Source organism: Haliotis asinina, chromosome 9 (genome assembly GCF_037392515.1).
Source record: "Haliotis asinina isolate JCU_RB_2024 chromosome 9, JCU_Hal_asi_v2, whole genome shotgun sequence".
Taxonomy (NCBI): domain Eukaryota; kingdom Metazoa; phylum Mollusca; class Gastropoda; order Lepetellida; family Haliotidae; genus Haliotis; species Haliotis asinina.
In genome coordinates this window covers 32,326,135-32,352,481 of record NC_090288.1, presented here as the reverse complement: position 1 = coordinate 32,352,481, position 26,347 = coordinate 32,326,135, and the positions used below count along the sequence as shown (strand labels likewise).

General features: G+C 40.9%; 1 protein-coding gene across 1 annotated transcript in view; it reads right to left on the bottom strand.

The window, feature by feature from the left end:
• Window positions 1-26,347, bottom strand: part of LOC137297111 (serine/threonine-protein kinase TBK1-like) — a 120,893-nt gene that overhangs the window by 70,695 nt on the left and 23,851 nt on the right. Inside the window, exon 2 of the mRNA XM_067829099.1 lies at window positions 22,532-22,657. The gene's annotated coding sequence lies outside the window, so the exon portion shown is untranslated. The remainder of the gene's footprint in view (window positions 1-22,531; window positions 22,658-26,347) is intronic.

Genomic DNA, 26,347 nt, shown 5'->3' with positions numbered 1-26,347 from the left:
CCGAAAAGGCTGTGAAAAAATATATCAAGAAGTTGTTACTCAAAATATTATCAATACGAGATACGCCACATCGAATATCATGCTATTTTTACTATTTTATACGTCCAGCTATGCAAAGTTACATAGTAGCGGTCGAACTTCAAATGTTATTTTCCTACAGAAGCGTATTGGTACTGGAGTCAACGAGTAAAAGAACAAGAGATATGTACTGCATGTGCTGTCAAGGTGTAATCTGAAATATGACATTTGTCTGTCGTACAGGCCTTGAAATCCAAGACAGCACACCCAAGTCTAAAATATATGTGAGTGTCGAAAATCTGTGGGATCGTTTTCCTTATAGCATGATAATCATTTTCCCTGTAAAATAAGTTCCTTTTAGAGACTAAATGTAAGTATAATATGTTACATTAAAAACCTCTCTTAAGGACATTGTGTGTTGACGAAAAAAAGACCGATTGTAATAAAGTGAGTTTAGTTTTTGGCCGCATTTTGCTATATTCCAGCAACATGACGACAGGGGACACCAGAAATGGGCTGCACATATTGTACCCATGTGAGGAACTGAAGCTGGGTCTTTGGTGTTACGAGCAATTTGGGCGGTTATGTTATCCTAACCTGATGATATGGTTCCACTTCCCACTCCAGATTGTGCCACCTCCACCCCCGCGTCCTCTCATGATGAAGGTCCCATAACTCGTCACAAAACTCGATCACAACTCTTACCGTTCAACATTCAGAGGATTCGTTTCCTGCTGAGTGGTGACGCCAACCTCCCAACAATCAATACATACATATTTACATTTAGATGTGTACATTTCCATATAAAAAAACCCAGGACATACGGTATTACGTAGTGCTTATAAGTGTCCTATGATTGACATGTTGAGAATGATGACATTCCATGCTTCATTTGTCAACAGGATATGACGTCATACATATCACGAACCTCAAGCAAAATCCCCTCTGGCGTTTTGATGAATATACCATTGCTTACTGTATCCGTTGTAAATATCGATGTTAAAGTGACCGAAAGCTGAAACCTCATATTCCTTATTTCATATGCTGCCATATAGCTGGAATATTGCTCAGTGCGGCGTAAAACTAAACTTTGCCCAACTTTTTCTGTTGGATAAATGTTGTGAAAGACAGATTTCTGACAGATATCTTCCGAACATGTCCATACTTATTTGCGAAGTATATCCAGTTTACAAATTCCAGGTGCAATTGCAACTAATTTCTAATTGGGTAGGAATTTCCTTTCCATGTCTTTCCTGTTGACAATCAGATTGTATCACTATTATCGCTTTGCTTCTTACAAAATACTCTATATGATGCATAATTAAGAGTGAGTGAGTTTAGCTTTACGCCGCACTCAGCAATATTCCAGCTAAATGGCGGTGGGCTGTAAATAATAGCGTCTGAACCAGACAATCCAGTGATCAATAACATGAGCATCGATCTGTGCAATTGGGAACCGATGACATGTGTCAACCAAGTCTGCGAGTCTGACCACCCGATCCCGTTAGTCGTCTCTTACGACAAGCATAGTCGCCTTTTATGGCAAGCATGGGTTGATGAAGGCCCATTCTACCAGGGGATGCATAATTAAGATCTATATTGCAATAAAACTGGTCTGTGACGTCTAGGCATAAACTGATCGAGTCTTTGAATTCGGCTTGTAATCCCACAAACATTCGATGGGGGTAGAGTTCGGGCAATATGAAGGTCAAGGAAGAACTGCAATGTTCTAATCCTGAAGATACTGAATAGGGACATATCACGTGCTGTGTGATGCCTGGCTTAATCTTGCTTGAACAACTCCCTCTAACGGCCAGTGATTGGAACCGTGTGAATCCTTAAGATTTCGTCTCTGTATCAGAACGCAGTTACACTGGCTTGATTAAAGCGCCCAAAGTTGGATTTCTGCGGGTATAGGATACGGTTCGCCACACCATGACACTTTCTCTACCATATCAGCCAGGCGAAATTCTGGGCAAAACGTTCATTTCCACGTCAACAGACGGCACTGAAGCAGAAACCGCGATTCGTTGCTGAACTCAACACGTGGCCGGTTTTGTAGATTCCAGAATTGACCGTTAGTTGGACCCACTCGACGCAGATGTAGCCGCGCATTGCCAAAATTGGGTCTTCTGGCTACTCGTAAACGATTATGAATGTTCTGCACGAACACATTTCTCAAACCAGACATTGCATTTGCAGTTGCAGTTGCCGTGACGGTTCGATTCCCCAAATGAAGTACGTACCCTGCGTTGCAATGGCAATGCGAGATCTAACACTTCTGAGGCCGATATTGCCTGGAACCGGTTTGTTGATAATCTGGTAATTTGGTGAAGATTTAGGTGACCCAGCCTCCAGACGTCTGACAATGTTTCAATTTACAAAAGTGAGTCACCACAATATTCTCACATCCAGCTAAAAATTCCAGTGACTGTCTAGAAGCAAAACGGCCTTATATGGGCAATGTTCTTGCTCAGGATTACTCAGAACTGCACGTGCATATTGCAGATTACTTCTCTACGTGGAATTTTCGTGCAGCTTGACACTTTCGAACGTAAACGTGCATTACCTTTTCCAAACAAGCGTTTCTACGTTGTGCATTCGTTCCATGTTCAGAAGCCACTACTTGAGAAAAAATATTCGTAATTTCATCGATCATTATTACGTAAGCTTTTCTTTTTTAACAGTTTTTATAGATGTAATACAGTGGGTAAGGGTATTCCGGATCACGGCTATTCCGGATCACTGCCACGTTCAGTAACCCCTAGAAACTGTAAATCTCGAAGGATTTCTTCACTCAATGTCTCATTTTAAAGCCGAGACATTGCTCTTAAAGGTGATATATTTTGTTTAACTTGATCTGAACCCGAGGTTTACTTGCGCGCCCTGTAACGAGGATACCCATAGTATTCCCAGAAATTATTGAGAATCATGTTGCGTCATGTAACTCATTACGTTTATTAACTTCTGGCGTTTTACTTACATAAACATGTTAAAACATCATCATTTTACAGTCTCAATCTTGTTTTAGTACTTTGTTAGACCTCCTCGCTCAGCAATGCATGCCTGAATACACCTAGGCACACTACCCATCAAAGTTTGTAGGTAATCGTGTGACAGGGTATCCCAATATTGGACCACCTCGGCCTTCATATCCTCAATATTTCTCAGTCCCTTTTGGTTTATTCTGTCCTTCATGACTCCCCACACATTCTCAATCAGGTTTAGGTCTGGGCTGTAAGTGGGCCTGTCTAAAACTTGAACATTTTCGCCCGACAACCACTGTTTTGTGTAGCGCGCAGTGTGTTTTGGGTCATTATCATGCTGGAAAATCCAATCATCTTCATACAATGTTTGTGCTGACGGAAGAAGGTGACCATTTAGAATGTCAACGTATCTTTCCTATGTCAAGTTTCCCGTAAAAACACACAATGGCGTCACTCCGCGAGCCGATATGCCACCCCACATGTGAAACTTCGGGCTATGGTTTGGTCGCTGGTAGATAGGTTTGACAGTATCTTTGGTCCAAATTTTCACACAGTTAGGGAAAAGCCAAACAGAACTTTCATCCGAAATGAAAACATTATCCCAATCTTGATTTTCATGAGCCCGACACCAGTTTAAACGTTTTTCCTTTTGTGCATCTTTCATCAACGGCGAGGGAATTCCTCGTTTTTCACCCAATTAAGTCTCCGTAATTCCTGCCTAACTGTTTCATTGCATACCTGAGGACTTCCTCTGCTAATCATTTCATTTCTGATGTTCTCAACACTTTTCAATTTGCCCCTACTCACAATCTGCCCAAGTCTTCGGCGATCCACAACACTGAATTTCCTAGGCCGACCTGCCCCTGCTTTGTGCTCTATCCCGGTTCCTGTTTGAATATTCTTCAAAGTTGTGTATACTGTAGACAGAGGAATACCATGTCTACAAGCTAACACTTTAGCATCAGCCTCACCCCTTTCAAAATCATCTAGAATTAGCTTTCTTTTCTCTCTTGCTGTAAATTCTGCCATGTCAACACAGGAAGCCGTCTGCTCAGACAAGGGAGATAACTCTTGACGTAATGAGCTGTCTTCTAAGCCTTCAAGAGTTGTCTCCCTTATTTAGTATGCTTAGTGCATAGTGAACGCCCTTTTTCAAATCTTAGCATCATTAGAAAAAAACCCAAAGATTTTCTCAATAATTTCTGGGAACACTGTATCATCGCGTAAGTTATCGTTGGCACGTCAGGAAAAGGTAACTCATTCGGAACTGCCCGTGTCAAAAAAGAATAGCATCACGTTGCTTCATGTTAACAATCCAATGAATGCATATACCTTTCATCTGTTAAAAGCAACAAAAATCTGCTCTACATCTGCCATATTTTTGGAGAAATGAGCAATTTGTGGAACTGCCTGGTTAAGTCACACTGGTACATGGAACCATGATTCTTGAATGTGTTGTTATGAGCAGCAAGTGTTAATCCTATCTACCAAGCGGACATTGTTATCAACTGCAGTGTTTGTTAATTATTCGTTTATCAAACATTATGAATATTGTTAACGCATCTATTCAATTACACGCGTGTCACTATTTGACACAGACCCCTGTTACCCCAAACGAGCATCAATAACCGAACACTGCCTCGTTATGTCACGTGATCCGGAATACCTTGAAATGATTGGGGACTACCGCAATGAAGGAGCGTTTCTTTTGCGACATTTCTGAAGTCAATCAGGACCGAATAAATTACACTGACCCAAAAAAGAAACGCATAGCTGAAATCTCATTTTTAAAGTAGATTTGTTCGGAAAATATGGAATGGAATGACAATTAATGTAAATATTAAGTGTTTTTATAGTCAATACAACCAAAACAGACAAACAAACACAACCTCTGGTGATTATTCGCCACACCACAGCACTTTGAAAACGCTTTGTATAATCTGCACGTGGGAAAATCTGAAAGCATTATGCACGTGCAAATGCAGGATCTCAATCTTGATTATGATGGCTATAAAAGGGGACAGGTCCTGTTGCGATTCATTCTTCGAATTTCGTTCTATGCGACGCGAAAAATGCCAAGGTTAAATGAAGAAAACAGAAATAGAGCCATTGGACGTCTGGAAGCTGGGGAAAGTCAGTCATCAGTTGCCAGACGTCTGAATGTGAGGCAGAGCACGATTTCCCGTCTCTGGCAACGATACACGCAACACAACTCGACCAGAGACCGTCCAAGGAGTGGGAGACCAAGGGTGACAACTCCAGCACAAGACCGCTACATCCGGGTGCTTCATCTGCGTAATCGGGCCGTCACTGCTACGTATACCGCTGATCACGTTCCTGGGCTGCGTAGAGTCTCTCCACAAACCATCAGGAATCGCCTAAGAGAGCATGGAATTCGACCTATGCGACCTCATGCAGGACCTGTTCTGCATCCCCATCACCGTCGTGCACGTCTTCAGTGGTGCAGGAACGTTCGGGCATGGAACCTCTTGAATTGGAGGAGGATCTGGTTCAGCGATGAGTCACGTTTTCTGCTGTACAGACATGATGGAAGGATGCGTGTTTACAGACGTCGAAATGAGAGATATGCTCGACAGTGCGTTCGTGAGGTCAACAGACACGGCTGTGGAGGTGTAATGATGTGGGGAGGCATATCTATGAACGGCAGGACACAGTTGGTGCATGTGCAAGGGAATCTCAATGCTGTACGCTACCGGGATGAAATTCTGAACCGTCATGTTGTTTCAGGTCTTTGAATGTCATTTAGAAGTGAAAATACATAAGAATGAAGATTTTTATGGATATCAACTTCTTTATGAGAGAACACAACGTTTCGGAGTTAATGCTTACTCCTTCACCTGATGAAGGAGTAAGCATTAACTCCGAAACGTTGTGTTCTCTCATAAAGAAGTTGATATCCATAAAAATCTTCATTCTTACGTCATGTTGTTCCTACAATTGACGCTAGAAGGGAAATTTTCCAGCACGACAATGCAAGACCGCACACAGCACGCATTACCACGGATTTCCTTGCCAACAACAACATTACAGTTCTTCCATGGACCTCAAAATCGCCGGATTTGAACCCAATTGAACATTTATGGGACCAATTGGGTAAACGGTTACGACGTCGACAGCCGCAGCCACAGACACGTCTACAGTTGGTGAATGCGTTGCGAGATGAGTGGAGAAGAATCCCACAAAGGCGGATACGACGTCTTATACAGTCAATGCCCAGGCGATGCAGAGCAGTGATTGATGCCCGTGGTGGTCACACCAGATACTGACTTTCTCACTATGCCATGGAAAATAGAGACGCTTAATACCACTGTGAATGATTGTATATGTCTTGACACACATTTGTTAATACCCGTGTGAATTATCATTGCTCAAGTTCCATTACTTTTTGTGCAATTTAAGTTAATAAATCATCTCTCATAACATTGGATTTTCACCTATGCGTTTCTTTTTTGGGCCAGTGTATAAATTGTGTATTTTGGAGTGAGTAATATGAAACATTATTCAGACAGAAATTGCCCTTAGTCGGTTCAGATATATTTTTGCGGAGGCGCATGCAGTCGGTGTTTCTTTATAGATCTGGAACTACTTTACTACTAGTGTTTTTATATATGTTAGGGAGCTGATGACAGCGCGATCACATAATAATTTGATGAACGAAACAGTAGACATTATCTGCTCCCGTGAAATAAATTACGCTTACTCTAAGATGAATCAAGACGGGCATGAAGAAATAGGTATCTCGTGACTGGCAAAATACTCTTCTTGAATATGTCAAATGTTTTGTTGTGTATAATTTTATAGCAGTGAGTGAGTGAATTTGGTTTTATGCCACACTCAGAAATATTCCAGTTGTCTGTAAATAACAGAATCTTGACCAGATAACCCAGTGATCAACAGTATGAGCATCGATCTTTACAAATGGGATACAATGATGTGTGTCAACAAAGTCTGTGACTATATTACTATGTGGAAAGAGAGTACTGAAAGGTCGTAAAGTCGAACTCGTTGCCAAAAAATATTTTATTCATAATTCACAAACTACCAAAAGGCACCAGTACACCACCAGACTAGATTTATAGTCTATATATGTATATTGAACGTGTTTCATAGTTCGTCTCCGGACAAGAACACGACCACCAATCTCAGTCAAATACATTTCAAAGTCAAATCTGTTGCCATGAAATAAATATTAGTTTAGACAAAGTGCAGGATTGTAGAGCTGATGTTACACGTACAAGCCATATACAACAGAAATCTAAAACTACCAAAAGATTTATGTGCCAAATGTGGTGCGGAAATACTGAACGTTTTGAAGGAAAAAGATAAATGTGCACGGACACACTGGCGAACTTAAACTTTTACGGGCGCTTCAAATACGATTATCTCCTTAGTTATCTTGCTGTCATTAGGGACAGAAAAATCAAGTAATACACAGCGGACAAAATCAGGTTGTTAACAAGGAAATGTCTTTAGCCCAATGTGGATATTTGCCTGGACACGAACAGGGCTATATATACCATGCACGGACCTCGGGACCTGGTGAAGATGGTAAATGAAGCAACGAGTTATGCCTGAACATATTTTAAGATGTACCGTTTTTTCCACGGAAGGGCATCAACTGACAAGACTTTGGTCTCAGTGAAATCACTGCACGACTGACACTTCGTGTATTGTTTCCTTTAAGAATAAATCATAGTTTGCCGATCACAAGTGGGAAGTGACTAGTCCTGAGTAGCTAAAAGGGAGTCCTCTGTTTAACTCCAGCTGACTTCATCTGGCAAAGGAGTCCGTTGGATTGTTATTCCGTGCACATGTATGTGACTCTAAGGCATCTTGAAAAGCCTTTCATTGATTGACCGACTCTTGCCAGACTCAGTGAATAGCTTCACCTGATTTATCCCCATTGCTATACTGCCCAGCAATATCAAGAAAATAAGCTTCAGATTCTGTGGAATGTCGTAGATGTGGTATTCCTTGCTTTCATCATGAGTCTTGAAATACACCCCCACAGTATCATTCGATAAATAGAAATGTGCAAAAACACACAATATGATTTTGCCATGAAGAGTCTCCACGTTTCAAATCCCGACCTCCCGAGCTGATTAACATTGTATATAAACAATTAAGAGAGGACAGAGGGTGTTGAGCTCCATTATCAGACATAATCCATCTTGTAAAGGTAGTCAAGACTCCGGGTGTCCTGTTTTGTCTCCAATGAGCAGCAAAGGACTGGTACAGTACCAATATTTGGATTTGACCTTGTTTCATGTATTCTTTACGATTTCCTTCAAGCAGCTAATTTGTCTCACATGTGGGCAATCTGGAGATGGACTCGACTTTGCAGTCCAAAACAGGTGTAGGCTATGATCTTCCACAAGACACTCAAAAGCACATCGCGTGTGTAACATGACAGATACACCATTAATGTCTTTGTCACGTTTCAGAAGATGAGTATTACGCTTGTAGAGCCCAGTTGTCTTATCCATATCATCAGAAGATTCGACAAGGAGAAACATTTCTTGTCCACTCTAGTCTTTCTTACTCCAATTAGCTTATTTGCGGAAATGGAATAGGCATCCCCTTTGTGTTCGGCCACTGTGATCTTACAACATTGTATACAGCTAGTTCGATGTCCACAATGTTTGGCGCAAATGACATAGCAAGAGATTCAGATTTCGTCTGTAGAACTCTTCTTGCCAGGTAACAAGAAGACAAGCTTAGGGGAAGACTCATTGATAGTGTGGGAATGAATAACGTAAGTATAATCAAGGGGGAGATCTTGAAGGTACCATCCATGGAAACGGTATGACTCTAGCACAGCCTTTGCAGGTTATCATCAGTAGCAAATACAAGAATTCTAACACGACAAGCATTTCCTTGAAACGTGTGTGCCGGTTTGATCCATGACACATCGCCTGGCTAACTCGTTTCCGTATCACCCAGCAATGAAGAACCATAGAGACTGGCCAGTGGCAGGGCATTGCAAGGGAAGGTCGCTTATGTAAACAATGTAACCAAAATGTAATGATGGGTTTCGTTACATCCTTAGATGTGAAGCTCTTCTCCCAACCAGATTGTTGTATATTCCAAAACTGTATTATCAATACACAAATGTATATACCTTTGTAAAATATTAATGCACACAAGAACGGAAATGCCTGTCTAGATTAATAAATATGTTACGAAATAAAGCCTAATATTATGAGTAATATTACTCTTTTATGCTTGTGTGGTTTTGGAGTGAATAAAGATTGATTGTTTGATCGATCGACTGACTGATTGACTATATCAACGCTGAAACTGATTCTTATGTTCTCACGGGTAAGAGCACATGTCACTTACGTCTTTTGTTTTATGGCTTGAGAGTACAGTTTTACTGTAACACGCAGTCACTGATTAGTATGAAGGGTGTGGCTTCATAACAGAATTACACCAAGGAGCTGCTGATTCCGTCGTTTTTTCACGGTTCAACCACAGACTGTAAATATTTCTCAAATAAAACTTTACAGCGGAAATTGGTCCCAAACCCCTACTCTGTATACTACTGTAAGTACGTATATCATTAAATACAACTGATTAAGACAACAAAAAGGAACAGACAAACGGAGACCTGTCTACCAATGCCTTAAATTTCACATGTGGGGTGAGATGTCACATGGAGTGACGCCGCAGTGTATTGTCATTGGAAATTCGAACGATATCTTGATATCTGAACTGATCAGCTCCTTCCAACGGTCCAAAAACTGCATGAAGATAACTGGATTTCCCAACACGATAACGACCTTCAACACACTGCTGGCTATACAAAACAGTGGTTGTCGGACGAAAATGTTCAAATTTTAGACTGGTCCAGCTACAAAGCAGATCCTAACCCTATTGAGAATATGTTGCGGCTAATGAAGGACAGAATGAATCAAAACGGACTTAGAAACACTGAGGATACGACGAAAGAAGTGGTCTAATATTGGAACACGCTATTACACGATATTACAAACTTTGATCGGTAGTGTATACGAACCTGGCGTATTCATTCGTGTATTTCTAGGGAAGCAGGTGTCACAATGTACCGAAAATGTACTACAGTATTACATGTTTGCCGAAACAACTTCCTCGATATCTAGGAATGCTATTATAGTAGCAGTGCAATAACAGATAGCGAGCGAAGTATGCATACAGGGTCTCTGATATCTGACAAGATCATGAATCACCTGCTGAATACATACCAGCGTCACTCTCACGTGCAACCACAACGATACTTTATCTGACACGTTTTAAAAAAAATGTGTGGGTAATTTCTCATAACTTCAGTTTCCTTTAAAATGTTGACATTTCGAGTAGTGTCAGGTTACAGCTAACATTTCTGTGGTTCTTTGCCGCTTATTGCAACACTCCGCTCCGCTTTTCAACGCCATGGTAACTCTAGGGGGCGTTGCCAGCCGAAAATCGCTTAGAGTAAGCGAATGAATCGCTTATTGCGGGTTTGCAACAGCTCGAAGCGTTTATCGCTCATCCAAAAATGGCGGAGCGATTATCGTTTACTCGTTTGGCGCTAATAGAGAACATATTAGGAGAGTCTCGATGACCAGTGATGAATTTATTATTGCTTATGACAACACTGAACCTGCAGAACAAACTGAGGACGCTGGGAAGTAAGCTGTTTTATGATGATTTGACAGCCGAACAAGTTTGTTCAGCCTTCGAATTCATATTTTGTTAAGCCGCCTTTTTGGTTTGAGAACTTCATTCAGCGACTGCTGCGATTGCAGAAGGCTGAAAGTTAGCGCTCCGTTGTTAGGTGAATCGTTGAACATCGCTTGCAAGCGAGTGGATGTTTGCAACGCAGCCCTAAGCGAACGCCGGGCAATACGCCTTTCTCACGCAACCCGCTAAAAGATTTCATAACTAGGCTCGGCATTCAAACAGAAAATGGCTCAACACTGTTGTGTTACCTGCAGTAATGACTCCCGTTATCCGTCAGGAAGAAACTTGTCTTTTCATAATGTTCCAAAGTATCCAGGCCTACGAAAAGGGCTTACAGCAAGCACCCGACGCGACGAAGGGCCATTATTCAAGGTAAGGTAGACATAATGTAAGTTAGACAAATGACAGTCGCCTTGTGACAAAGGTGCTCGACTTCCGCGCACGATTGCCTTGGGCGTACAGAAAATCAGCAGAAGAAATACGTCATAGCGTATTGTGTCACTTGTCTAATTTGTTGTTCTATTATCAGAAGAATGTGTCTAAAATTTATTTTTATGAATTCCAATTTGGTTTGTTGCTACACCAAATTTAAACTTTTCCCTAAAGACAGGCAACTGTATTCTTCTTATAATCTTGCAAACTTACCATTACTAAAATATGGGTAGGGTGCACGAGTTCTGTTGTTGAATAGGTTAATATCTCAGGAATAGATATTTTTAATGTTTCAGATATGGCATCATACATGCCCCATGCCAATTTTTGTATTGAACTGTTAATGTTTTTTCAAAATTTATACAGGTCACAGACTCAATGGACGTGTGTTCTCCACATTTTACTGATGATTCCTATCAGCGAACCTTGACAGGAATTCGCAGATTGAAGAAAGGAGCAGTTCCAACAATTTTCTCATGGAAGGAGAGGAAGGAGCGACAACCACCTAAAAAGCAATCAACATGGTTGATTGGAATTGTAAATTTCAAAAGCGTGAACTGTCTAAATAGTAGGTATAAGTTTTTAAACATGATTTTGATTACACATCCAAACATTTTGCCAGTTTAATGCACAAACACTACTTTAATTTCATAGTGCTTTTTATCTAAGTTTTTAATTAAATTATTTTGCAATATGTGTTCCAGATGGGTCGACACCAAATTGTTGCACTTATTGAATTAAGTGTTGAGTGTATTATGTACAATTTCAAGTTACAATATTATTTTGATTTCAGCAATTCCAAAGAGGACAACTTTGTGGATATATCTCCTGGACACATCAACGAGGATATGACTATAACACCAGCTCCTATGCCTGATCATGATTATGCTGACCCACCAACTTGCAGCTGAGTGCGCCAAAAGGTTTGGTATAAACCGGTTTACACACATGACCAAGAATTGATACAGTTTTACACTGGATTTAGAAACTATGATGATTTTATTGCAACTTTCAATGCACTGAAGCCAACAGCTGTGAATATGGTGCGATAGAGTCAAGTTTAGAGACATCGAAGTTCTAATGCTGAAAATCCACAAATAAAGACTGACATTTTAAGATATGAACCCATCGCATTAATCGATCAGTTTTTCATGTTCTTATGTCGTGTCAGACGGGGCTTTTCTGAGGTTGATTTAGCCGTAAGGTTTGATATATCCGTCAGTTCAGTGAGTCGTATTTTGGTCACTTGGGCTCATTATTTGTATGTCATGCCGGGTATGCTACCAATTTGGCAAGAGAGAGCTGCTATCAACAAAGCTATACCAGATTGTTTTAAGAGCATATATCCCAGTACTAGAGTCATGTTGGACTGTACAGAAATCAGAGTGCAAACTCCAAGTTCTAAAACAAGAAATTCTGAGATGTTTTCCCACTACAAGTCTCACTCAACTATGAAAGGGCTTATTGGAATCACACCAGATGGCATCATTAGCTTTGTCAGTGCTTTGTACACACGTTCTGTTTCTGACAAGGAAATAACCAAACAGTGTGGAATACTGGACTTACTTGATGTTGGAGATGATGTGATGGCAGACAAGGGATTTTTAATACAAGATCTACTCACACCGAAAGGAGCAAAAATGATTATTCCTCCTTGAAGTAGAATAAGTGACGTCTAATTTCAATTTGATATCTCCCCATTTCTGTTCAGAGAAATGTATTCTCTCGAGATGAAAGTCACTTTCTCACATGACAGAAAATCGCACCACTTAGAACCAGTTAGTGCCATCTGTCCCATGATTTGGCAGTGATATTTGTCTGATAACCTCAGTTTGTACACTCCACTCACCAGATGTAAGTACTTCAGTTCTGTGACGGAGTCAACACTTGATGGACGTTTTATTTCAAGCAATCCAAATGTTGGATTGGATGTTGGATCATAGACTCTACGGTCTGGAGATGTGCCTAAATGAGGGCAACTTGGGTTTATGACCAAACCACATTTGAAAACATTATTATTAGTATACTCAGCATAACACTTTGCCGCAGTTTGCTCTTGTTCAAGTCCATACTTCGTAGCATCTGTAACAGTATTTTTCCTCTTGATGTGACACTTTTTTAGACAAAGTCTCTCAACAAGTTTGTGATAGTCACCTTTTCTAGAATAGACAGGTTTGAAATTTGAAGAAGTCAATCTATCTGAGTGTAACTTATGCCATATGTCACTGTCTGATTGATACCTTGTTCCAGCTTCTAATTCAGCTGAGTCTTCCTTTGAAATGTTCAACCCATCATACATATCTTGCTGACCATGTGTCAAAACTGTTGAAATATTACTCACTATATCTGGTAAGGTGAAAGCACTAGGATCCTTAATATATGGATGATTGGAAGTAATGTCAGATTCCATGTCACCTTTGACAGGACGTTGGTATGACAGGACACACACATTAGGAACTGGGCCAAGCTCACTGTCAACCATTTGTATCTCTGCAGAAGCTAAGCAGGATCTAATTTGAGCAGATGAGTTCACATGTTTCAAATTTTGAGAAAGCGTTGAAGTATATTCTTGACATGGTAATGGTGACATAACAGGATTATAAAATGTGGAATGTACTCCTTGAATTCTTCTCACTTTGGCTGGATTTGATGTAGGAAGTTTAACTTTCTTGATCTTTATGTCACATACGTTCTTGGGAGTAATACCTCTGGTTCTTGGAACATGCCAGGTTTGAGGTAAAGATGGTTTGCTTATTATTGATGGAACTGTTTTGAATCCACACATACTGTAATGGTGGAGAAGATACAACAAACCGACTGTGGATACAGTCACCTGCACAAGCCTTGCATGAACAAGAAGAGTTACTAATAGTAATTCCATATTGATCCTGGCTTATCTTGATATTCAGTGCATGGGGTAAGTCATTCTTCTTCATTGATTTGAAGCACTTGGCTCTAATAAAACTTCCTTCACATGCTGTCCGCACTGCAATTAATATAAAAAGAGTTAATTAGTCTAATAAACCTAATTAGCCTATTGAGAATTAGTACACAACTTTGTTGAATCACAGGATAATCATCGTAACATCTTAATATGTTCAGGACAGCTTGGTGTAACGTGATGGTTTGCTTTGGACATTTAATTGGGTATTTTCATATCATCAAATAAAAAGTTCCATGCTAGGTTACATGCCCATTTAATGGATCACCATGCTAGGTTACATGCCCATTTCACATAACTGTTCAGAGAGTTTATGTTTGTTCTTGGTAAAATATGTCCGTCGGTGTTTACCTTCAACATCGTGAATGTAAGATTCAACGAAATTGCTGTAAGCTTTCTTGTGGGCAGCAGTTTGTCGCCCATGCTTCAATGTCGGATGATTCGATGGCAGGTAGAGATTTCAGACTCCTTGCCCACTGTAGCAGTGACGGGCCGTGAGAATACATTTCCAGGAGACGGTGGATTCGCGGCACCGAATACCGGAAGTAAACGTGCATTTCGAGCGTAGTTTTCTCAAGTAATGACCGACGCGTGAGAAAGGACTATTATGGTACAAGCCAGATCGTAGAAGGAAGGTACTGAGTGGCGCGGGGCTTGCTTTAAGGTGGACATAGTCCTGTATCTAGCACGTAGTTCTCATGGGTGTTTAGCCCATGTTACCGGGCTTTAAACGCAAATGGTAGGTGACTCTCATTTTTCAATCTGAAGTATATATGCGTACATTGGACTAACCGTCTCTCTCTCTCTCTCTCTCTCTCTCTGACCTTTAGGCAGCGAATATTAATAGCCGCAGTCAATCGGATTCGCAGTCAAACCGTCACCTGTAATAACCTCATCAGGTGATAGGATGTGTGTGCGTTATACTCGACAATTTCATATACTGGAGTGGGACAGTAAGAATAAATAATGCAAAGACGTACGAACGCTCGCTCACACCATACAAGTACACACGCACCTGCACATGCACACACGCCACAGACACGCAGATACAGACACAGACCACAAAGACACAGACTGGTTGACAGGAACACGCAGGCAGGGTCGGACACACAGACTGACGTTCCTGTTCAGATATGTTCACCCACAGAGATGCAAGATGCAGTCAGATGACCAATGCCGAAGAACTGCGCCGGGCAGTGGAGAGAGGGAGTTCAACTCTCCACAGTAGCACATGTGAAACATGGCCTGAAGGGACGTCGTCCGATCAGATGTCCCAGACAGGTGGGACCTTCTGGTGTGTTGCAGGCTACGTAGAGTAACGGTACATGGGGGCATTGTTACCATGTGAGGAATCGAACCCGGGCCAGATGAGTGAAAGCTCTAAGCACTAGGCCAACCAGACCTCCTTCTACCATCTCTCTCATCTCTCTCTCTCTCTCTCTGGCTTTTAGGCAGCGAATAGCCGCGGTGAATCGGGTTCTCAAAGTAACTGACTTTACGCTGTAAAGTCAATATATCAAAATAGATATCTTAAAGCTGTAAAAACAATTAAATTAAAACATGGAATTTTTTTCCAGAAGAGTTGTTTTCCGGGACATGTTCTGTAACGAATCGATGTAGCGTCTCGCACGAACGCAACAATAACAGCATTTTCTGCTCCACTATTTCATGAAATTATCTCTACCAGCAGTTTGTGGCATTTAATCTCCCGGGCCATGCATATGCAGAGTAGCTCAGGTCAAAATGAACAACCTGTACAGCTAGATTGTTTAGATAGAATAGGCTTGATTCTTAACAGTACACCGTATTCGTGCAGGACAGGACACCTTTGCTGTTATGCATAACTGTGTGTATATGTACCAAACTACAAATAAACGTTCAATACAGGAAGCAAATACTAGTGTGCTTCACAACTTTTCATTAGACCTGTATTCAGAGGTTGTTAATCTCTTGAATAATCTTACGTTGCCCAACTGAAATGAACACAATTTGTCTGTTTGCTGTACCTGTATGGGGTACACTACACGTAGGAGAGCCATGTACAGGTACAAGGTTCGCGATACAAGTACGAAAAAAAGACAGCCTAGTAACCTACTTAGGTGAATATTTTAACTCCATGAAGAAGATTTACAGTGATAACCAGGTGAGATGACAGGTTACGGCATTAGATAACGTGTTGTAATGCTGCGTCATCAGTTAATGCAGGATTTACGTGAAAACTGTTGGGTGACATACCTGTAGAACAGCTATCACTGGACGTGTCCAACTTCCTGGCTTAGTCAGACGTGATATGACATATCAGTTGTTCATTGGATACGAACTAGGCACCTTTGCTCTTGTGACTTGTGACTTGTATACAGTAGACACCTTTGCTCGGTTAAAGACTTGTGACTTGTATACAGGTACAACAAACCGTAACACGTGGCAATCGTGACAGAGAAAACAGAACTCCTCAACTCTCTACTATGTTTAAACAGGCAACCCTCTTGAAGCATAATCGGTAAATATGATCCTTATGCCCCCACCCCCATCCACACCCTATCACCCTCTATTGCGCTCATGATCCTCTCGTTTTCTGAAATCATTTTTCGTTTCCTTTAATTTCCAAATTTCATTTAAGGTTCTACAGTTTATATAAACTAACTTAAAGTTACCCTCCAATACCTGTCAAGGGGAAGTATGATTTCCTGGGGAGATGAATTTCATGCTTTGTGCTTTAAGTGTTCACAACTCAAGTTCCAATGAAATGAAGTGGCCTACATTTGTAGCAATTTATTGCAAATTCAATATCACATTGTATATTTTAAGTATATTAACCTAGTTCTCTTGTATCAAGGAGATACATTTGTATATGTATGTAATGAATAGAAAGGCAATCGTTTACTGATAATTTACCACTCGTTTATTCTGGACACAAGGTCAGATCGCCTCCTCGTAACATGAATTTACTGATTCTGTCGTGCAGTAAGATTATATTTATCCATTTACACAGCTAAGGGGTCTTGGAACCAACCCAGAAAACTGCCATACGATCGCCAGGAGCCCCATCTGAGGTAAATTAGATTAAAGATAAGTAATGGCACATTTCTTTGCAACGAGGAAGTGGATTACTAGGGTATAACAAATGTCATTGGCTATAGTAAACACTAGCTGAGGACGCGATAATCACTGGTTTAGTAGGTTTACCTGTTCGTTTTCCTTTAACGCTACAATAGTCCAGCTACAGGGCGACTCATGAGATACGATGACAGAGTATGTGTTTATGAATCACTAGAGACGATACAAGTGTTCGCGAAAAGGTAACATATCTTGCCCCAACGGTGGCACTCGTCACAGATACATGCAAAGTCTAGTAATTTTTCCGTTTATATACCTGTGACAACATACGGCACGTGAACACAAATTCAGGAAGTAATTGATGTCCAAAATACAGTACCAAAACTCGCAATGAAACAGAATACAAACGTTGTCTGTATATGTGAAATGGCTTTGAATCGTGCATTAAATAACCTCTGGTGAACAGGATATATAAAGGCCTCTTGAATCCGACAGGGGTCCTATTCATATATTTTATATGTAGTGAAGAATGAGGAAGTATGTTTCAACAGTCAAGGTCTGTATAATTTGTATTGTAGACTGAATTCTTCGGGGAAGCCACTCATATCAAACGGAGACAAGGCGAAAAAGACTCGATTATCATTTATGTTTATATTCCATTGAATCCTGGGTCATAATGGAGGAGGCCTAGCTCTTTACTTCAACAACAGAAGCCCAATCTACGAAAATCCCGGTAGTACTGGACAGTAGTCTTCGTGAACTCAGTAAGGAAGAAACCTTCATAGTTTTCGGTTCAATACAGTGAGTGAGTTGGCGTCAGCGCTACTGTGGCAGTATTCCAGTTATACCACACTGTGGCAGTATTCCAGTTATACCACACTGTGGCAGTATTCCAGTTATACCACACTGTGGCAGTATTCTTCAGTTATACCACACTGTGGCAGTATTCCAGTTATATCACACTGTGGCAGTATTCCAGTTACACCACACTGCGGCAGTATTCCAGTTATACCACACTGCGGCAGTATTCTTCAGTTATACCACATTGTGGCAGTATTCCAGTTATACCACACTGTGGCAGTATTCCAGTTATACCACACTGTGGCAGTATTCTTCAGTTATACCACACTGTGGCAGTATTCCAGTTATACCACACTGTTACAGTATTCTTCACTTATACCACACTGTGGCAGTATTCCAGATATACCACACTGTGGCAGTATTCTCCAGTTATACCACACTGTGGCAGTATTCCAGATATACTACACTGTGGCAGTATTCCAGTTACACCATACTGCGGCAGTATTCTTCAGTTATACCACACTGTGGCAGTATTCCAGTTATACCACACTGTGGCAGTATTCTTCAGTTATACCACACTGTGGCAGTATTCCAGTTATACCACACTGTGGCAGTATTCCAGTTATACCACACTGTGGCAGTATTCCAGTTACACCATACTGCGGCAGTATTCTTCAGTTATACCACACTGTGGCAGTATTCCAGATATACCACACTGCGGCAGTACTCTTCAGTTATACCACACTGTGGCAGTATTCCAGATGTACCACGCTGTGGCAGTATTCCAGATATACCACACTGCGGCAGTATTCCAGATTCTTCAGATATTCCACACTGCGGCAGTATTCTTCAGTTATACCACACTGTGGCAGTATTCCAGTTATACCCCACTGCGGCAGTATTCCAGTTATATCACCCCTTGGCAGTATTCTTCAGTTATTCCACACTGTGGCAGTATTCCAGTTATATCACACCTTGGCAGTATTCTTCAGTTATATCACACCTTGGCAGTATTCTTCAGTTATACCACACTGCGGCAGTATTCTTCAGTTATACCACACTGCGGCAGTATTCTTCAGTTATACCACACTGCGGCAGTATTCTTCAGTTATTCCACACTGTGGCAGTATTCCAGTTATACCACACTGCGGCAGTATTCCAGTTATATCACCCCTTGGCAGTATTCTTCAGTTATTCCACACTGTGGCAGTATTCCAGATGTACCATGCTGTGGCAGTATTCCAGACATTCCACACTGTGGCAGTATTCTTCAGTTATACCACACTGTGGCAGTATTCTTCACTTATACCACACCGCAGCAGTATTCCAGTTATATCACCCCTTGGCAGTATTATTCAGTTATTCCACACTGTGGCAGTATTCCAGTTATATCACACCTTGGCAGTATTCTTCAGTTATTCCACACTGTGGGAGTATTCCAGATGTACCATGCTGTGGCAGTATTCCAGACATTCCACACTGTGGCAGTATTCTTCAGTTATACCACACTGTGGCAGTATTCTTCACTTATACCACACTGCGGCAGTATTCCAGTTATATCTTCCCTTGGCAGTATTCTTCAGTTATTCCACACTGTGGCAGTATTCCAGTTTTATCACACCTTGGCAGTATTCTTCAGTTATTCCACACTGTGGCAGTATTCCAGATGTACCATGCTGTGGCAGTATTCCAGACATTCCACAATGTGGCAGTATTCTTCAGTTATACCACACTGCGGCAGTATTCTTCAGTTATACCACACTGCGGAAGTATTCTTCAGCTATACCACACTGCGGCAGTATTCTTCAGTTATTCCACACTGTGGCAGTATTCTCCAGTTATACCACACTGTGGCAGTATTCCAGTTATATCACACCTTGGCAGTATTCTTCAGTTATATCACACCTTGGCAGTATTCTTCAGTTATACCACATTGCGGCAGTATTCTTCAGTTATACCACACTGTGGCAGTATTCTTCACTTATACCACACTGCGGCAGTATTCTTCAGTTATTCCACACTGTGGCAGTATTCCAGTTATACCACACTGCGGCAGTATTCCAGTTATATCACCCCTTGGCAGTATTCTTCAGTTATTCCACACTGTGGCAGTATTCCAGATGTACCATGCTGTGGCAGTATTCCAGACATTCCACACTGTGGCAGTATTCTTCAGTTATACCACACTGTGGCAGTATTCTTCACTTATACCACACCGCGGCAGTAGTTTACAGTTATGCCACTGTGTCAGTATTCCAGTTATACCACACTGTGTCAGTATTCCAGTTATATCACCCCTTGGCAGTAGTTTTCAGTTATACCACACAGTGGCAGTATTCTACCTATACCACACTGTGGTAGTATTCCAGCTATACCACACTGTGGCAGTATTCCAGCTATACCACACTGTGGCAGTATTTCAGTTGTAGCACGCTGAACAAGTGCATGCACGTACATTTTAAGCCATTTTTTCCCTGACCGGTTAACTATAACGACATTTTCATTCAGAGTCAGCTAAATCTTCGACCTTGACCTTATGTAGATGTATCCATGGCGATCCGACCAATTACAATTGGTCTGCAGGAAACCCATGCATGTCGTAAGAGGCGAGTAACGGGATCGGGTGGTCAGAGGTGCATGTTCGATGACATGCCATCGTACTCCACATGATGTTGATCACTGGAATGTATGGTTTGATACACGATTATTTACCTACCGCCGCCATATAGCTGGAATATTGCGGCATGCGGCGTAAAACAACAAGCCAACCGAATTTATGTTGATGCTACCTGCATCTGTGCATGTTAGTGTTTGTTGATGTTTGTTCAGGTGACATGCCGACGGTGTTAAGGTAAACATGATGTTCATGTTTAAATGCACCACAAATACAATTATAGATAACACGGAATTAACTGTTGTTTAGATGCACGGATGTCTGATCATGATTCAGATTTCGCTATTTCCAGTAAAGAGGAATATAAGGAAAACATCGTTCTCCGCTGCAAACAATTAGACTATTCGTCATATCTATGGAATGTTAACTTTAATATTCTACCGTTTGGATACTAACACAGAAAACGCGATTCTAGATATATCTTGGGTAGCTGGGGTAGCCTAGTTGATAAAACGTTCGCTCGTCACGTCGAAGACTCGGGTTCGATTCCATACATGGATACAGTGTGTGAAGCCAATTTCTGGTGTCCCCGGGGTGTGATATTGCTGGAATATTACTAAAAGCAGTGATATCTCAACTCAGTCATTCAGTAATGAAACAGCATGTACATATTCCAGACAAGCCGATGTAGTGATTGATATAATGGACCAGTTTCCAGGGATCCGTTTGGGCAGTGGCCGCTGCACACATGCACATATAAACCCTGTGTTTAACAAAAGAAAACATAGGACCATAAACATGGACTGAAGTGAAAATAGAGAACTTCTTGGGCATCATCCATGAACCCAATATGTACACATCACATGCATGATAACGTACAGTTTTATATGTCATGGTACGACTGACAACAGCACACTATGCTGTAGGCATATTGATTAGCCAAATGGTCCGTATCGAAAATAGCATACATCTGCAATTCATTGCACACTGCATATTTGTTTCATTTCTGAAATAATATAAATTAATCTGCTATATGGATACCCTCCCGAATGATATAAAAATATTAGACTCACCAACAATTTAACAATAATGTAAATCCTAAAACTATCGATGTTTAAGACTGCATTTGACATTATAACATACACCTCCAGAAAATATCAGGTACCTGCCTCCCACCAAAATATGTCTGCAAAACTACACAAGGCGTTGGTGGGAAAGGGACAATGAAATGTCATTTGTCTTACGCTGCACAGTGCTCCCCCATGCGGCCTGTGAAGCAAACCAGTCAGAAAATCAAGTGATCGATGGATCGGAAAATCCAGCTAGATGATTTGTAATTACCCCTGGTGTGTAGAAATATATGGACTTCGATGCTCAAAGAAAAGCTGTGTGGGAAATTGAGTGTTTCAAAACGAGATCTGCTTCTATAAACAACACAATATACAATCAGAAATAATACGAACTGTCACAATTTGCCGATCTTTCCTTCATGACAAGACACAGGTAGCTGCTGTTAGCTCCGTGTACTCATCTGAGTATATGCTGAAACGGATACACGGCATGACGATGATTTCAAGCGTAACCCTGATATAAAATATCGGTGGTATGACTCAACATGCCGTATGTAGTGTTGAATTCTGTAAATGAACTACGATACATCCGAAACAAAGACAGGATTGGATTTTATATGTATAAAATTAATGAAAGACTTCTACTTGTTATCATTATTTTTCTTACATGGCCACATCCGTCTCTGTGTGCTGGAAATAGTTGTCATTCGATCACTTTAAGGATCAAGTATTCCACGAACCTACCAACAGCCATACGCAATGCAACGAAAATACATTTCTGGCATGTGCTATGCAATCTCGGATATGTTCACTCGCGTTTCATAGTACTGCATGTGCCCAGTCTGTGAATATACTATACATGGCATATGTGGAACTGTGAGGTACCTACCGGAACATGCCCGCGTGCTCCCCCGGTGTCACGGCATCATCACTGACATTTCAGGACTGTCATCGATCGATACTGGAACTGTCTTGCCAACTTGGTAATGAAAATAATGTTGTATTCGAACGCTTTCTGAAAGATGGAATACATTTAGGTGAGATATACTATCTAACAATATTCAGCCAACATCCTGTATGATGTGAAGTTTCAAGGAAGGTAAAACGCTGTCTCATTATTGTAAACCAAGGTTTAAACAGCTCGTGCACTCGGTCATCGTGTTTTGGGACAGTTCAACATTGCGTAATGTCAAACGTATTTGAGAGGCATTTTACTGGTTGTAAACGTGAAGGAAATCAGGTTTTACGGGTAGTCTTCACTGCAATGAGTGTGACGCTTCGTTTAGTCACACCAGGTGCGACAAGTTTCGCCTAATGTTCATAGCACCCGTAGATTCTGTAAGGGTGAAATGTGTAACCACCCTTTTCTGATCCAGTCAATAGAACTACACATACTAACAGCTAAATATAGAGACCCGATATCACGTACCCGTGAAGATCCGGGTTCGAATTGATCTTCAGCAACCAATGCAAAATAATACTTTATAATGTCTCTACCGCATCCACCAGTTCGTGTGTAGAGTACTCAAACAGTGTTGGGGTTTATTGTCAGTTTTTTGGGGAAAGCAATAACCTGGTGTTCTCTGGAGCTTTAGTTTATACTATTCCTTCCCCTATTCATCAGTCCTGACAGTAACCTATATGTCTACCTGCCTGTCTGCTAAAGACAATATGCAATACACAGCTTCAATCATTGACAACATGAAATTTGAACTTAACACCTATCAGGCTATAGGACATAAACAAACTAAATTGATTTATGACCCGTGCGCCCGAGTCTCGTCTCTGCCACATTATGTAATACGGCAGGTGTGGACGGAAACTGGTGCCAACTCTTGTCAGTTTCAAGTCCTGCTTTGTACTTGGACGAATGACAGTTTCCAGCCACGAAGTAGTTCACCATCTCTACTGGGATGATTTTTGATTGGATCGAACGCAAATTCAGAGATCATGTATTTACAAAACCCAACATCTCTATATACATTCTCTAGGGATAACAGCTTTTTCTCGTGTATATGATTTTGTTTGACAACTGTAAATGAAGCCATACTGAAACGACGCATCAAGTACACAAAAAAACGTTGTTGTCCATAAAGAATCTTACTTTCTTTTGACTTTCCATAGAGCATCTTTCTGTACGCAAAATGAGCCCTCAACGTATAAGCAAATGAACCTGCTAATCGGAAGCCGATCGCTACACTTGAGTGCACAGCCACCCGATATGTCTGAGTTCGGTCTCCCGAGGGCTTCGTTTCGATTCTACTCTTATAATTTTGTATATTTGTTTTTGCTACAAACAGCAATGTATATTATATGTCATGAATAAGTCATAATTTAATTGTTTTAATTGAAATGTTTTAATTATGTTTGTTTTTTTGGTTGCATGTGACCTTTAAGAATTGACTTCATATCAGATACTTGATGGACATTGTTGGAAGGTAACACAACAACGTATGATATGGATTATCAAGTTCTTCCAATTCATTCTCTCAAAAACTACATTTGTTTAGCCATTGAATTAACCTGAGGTCTAAAATGACGTCGATCGGGTTTTACTCTGTTATTGGTCAATGGGTCATTGTCCAGTTTTAAATGCTGCTATATGCTTTAAACTGACAAGCAGGTGATACCATAAGAACACATTTCAAACACTCTTTTCCAAAGTTGTTTCGTGGATGTCAACACATCACGGGTTAATCGCGTAGGACAAAAATTGTTGACACTAAGCATAGCAAACATGAATACTGTTCATGAGAACGATTGTCAATGTTGATAAAACGTGCTCCAGGTTACTCCGAGATATCATTGAGTAAGTATAAATAAGTAAACTACATGAGTATAAGTAAGTAAACTACAAAAGTGCATGTCCAAAACATCCATCACCAGATCGTCTGGTCCAGATTGGACTAGTCGTTAGTCGCATCTTACGACAAGCATGAATCTTCACAGAAAAAGAACACGTTCAAATAAAACCTGTATTGTCGCTTAAATGTAGTATTGACATCAGAAAAGACTTTATTCTCATTATAACCTATAAGCCGACTGCATACATTTGTGCGTGCCGTATTTACTGGCGTCGACCCATTTGTGCGTGCTGTATTTACTGGCCCCGTCCATACGTCCTCGCCAATGTCAATTATTAACTGACGAAGACAGCTGCATTTATTCTAATACTTAAAAAGAATTAACATGACGTATCTATGGACTTACTGATCCTTACGTTGCCACAGGATGGAGATGATTGCAAACGTCATAACAAAAACCGAAAGTAGATTATTTTTCGGAAGGATCGATTCTTTCTAGGAAAATAAGACAAATATGGTATGGATGTCACGAACGAAACTCGACGTCCAAATCTGCAATTGTTCCACCGGTTGATGGAACAGGAAAAGCTGTTGTGGAGTGGCTGAACTGGAATGGGATCAGAATCAGAGTTATATTGGAGTGACTGAATCTAGTTTTACGCCGCACTCAACAATATTCCAGCTATATGGCGGCGGTCTGTAAACAATCAAGTCTGGACCAGACAATCGAGTGGAGTGATCAGCAGCATGAGCATCAGTCTGTGCAATCGGGAACCGATGACATGTGTCAACCAAGTCAGCGAGTCTGACCACACGATCCCGTTAGTCGCCACAAGCTTAGTCGCCTTTCATAGCAAGCATGGGTTGTTTAAGGCCTATTCTACCCCTCCTCCACGGGTCGGTTATATTGGCCATATAGGGTAGCCACTGATCTGACACAGATGCTTTCAAATATGTGGCGATAAGAGAGGAAGGTATTGTGACTTTCGGCATTACCATTTCAAAGCAAAAGGTAGGCCTAGATGAGCACCACGTCACACAAACGTCGCAATGTAGCCGTATTTGCCATGATTAATGTCGTCGAAGATTATTCAATTAATGTCGTTCAATTCATCATCATGGTTTTCTTTGAAATGTCATCCCTTTCCCTTGCAATGTTGAACGAAGGTAGATCATGCAGCCTTAACGTCGATAACTGTATTCACACCTGTCATTAGGAACTCAATATATGACTTTTCAAAAATAGCAAAACAACAAACTGTGCCAAATAACGGATGTAGTAAAGACTATATGTGTGGTTGATGGTTGATGGTACTCACAGATTATTGTTTCAAATTGGGCTGTGTACTTTGTGTTACTGAATGCACCTATCTGTCTGAGAGAAGACAATTTGACTTTACAAGACAAGTTTCGACATTGAATTATATGTTTATAGAGTTATTGTCTTGTCAGGAAATATCTAATTGTCATTCGTTCATTCAATTGTTTGTCTTATGTGTAGTCTCTTATTGAGAATGAACACCCACCTCTACCGACTTGGATTACTGAAGACTACTCCTGACCAGTGACCTAACGGACACATGTGACCAGGGTCAGAGACTTGGTTCATTCATATCATCGTGTACCAACTGAATGGTGTGATACTCGCGAGGACAGTCTCTGGATTGTTTGGTCGAATGTTTACAAACCGCTGTTATCAGATAACGAGGCCACGCACACAGTGATTGACATGCAGTATGCGGTCGGTCAGTCACAGTGGCACCACCCCACAGGACGACTTCACAACTGTATGATATGTATAGGATCAGTAAGGTAAGAGATATGGTCCGCCCTTTCTGGAGTCAAAATAAGCAATGCTTCTTTACGTTACTGCATACGGTACAAACTGTAGCAAATGTTTC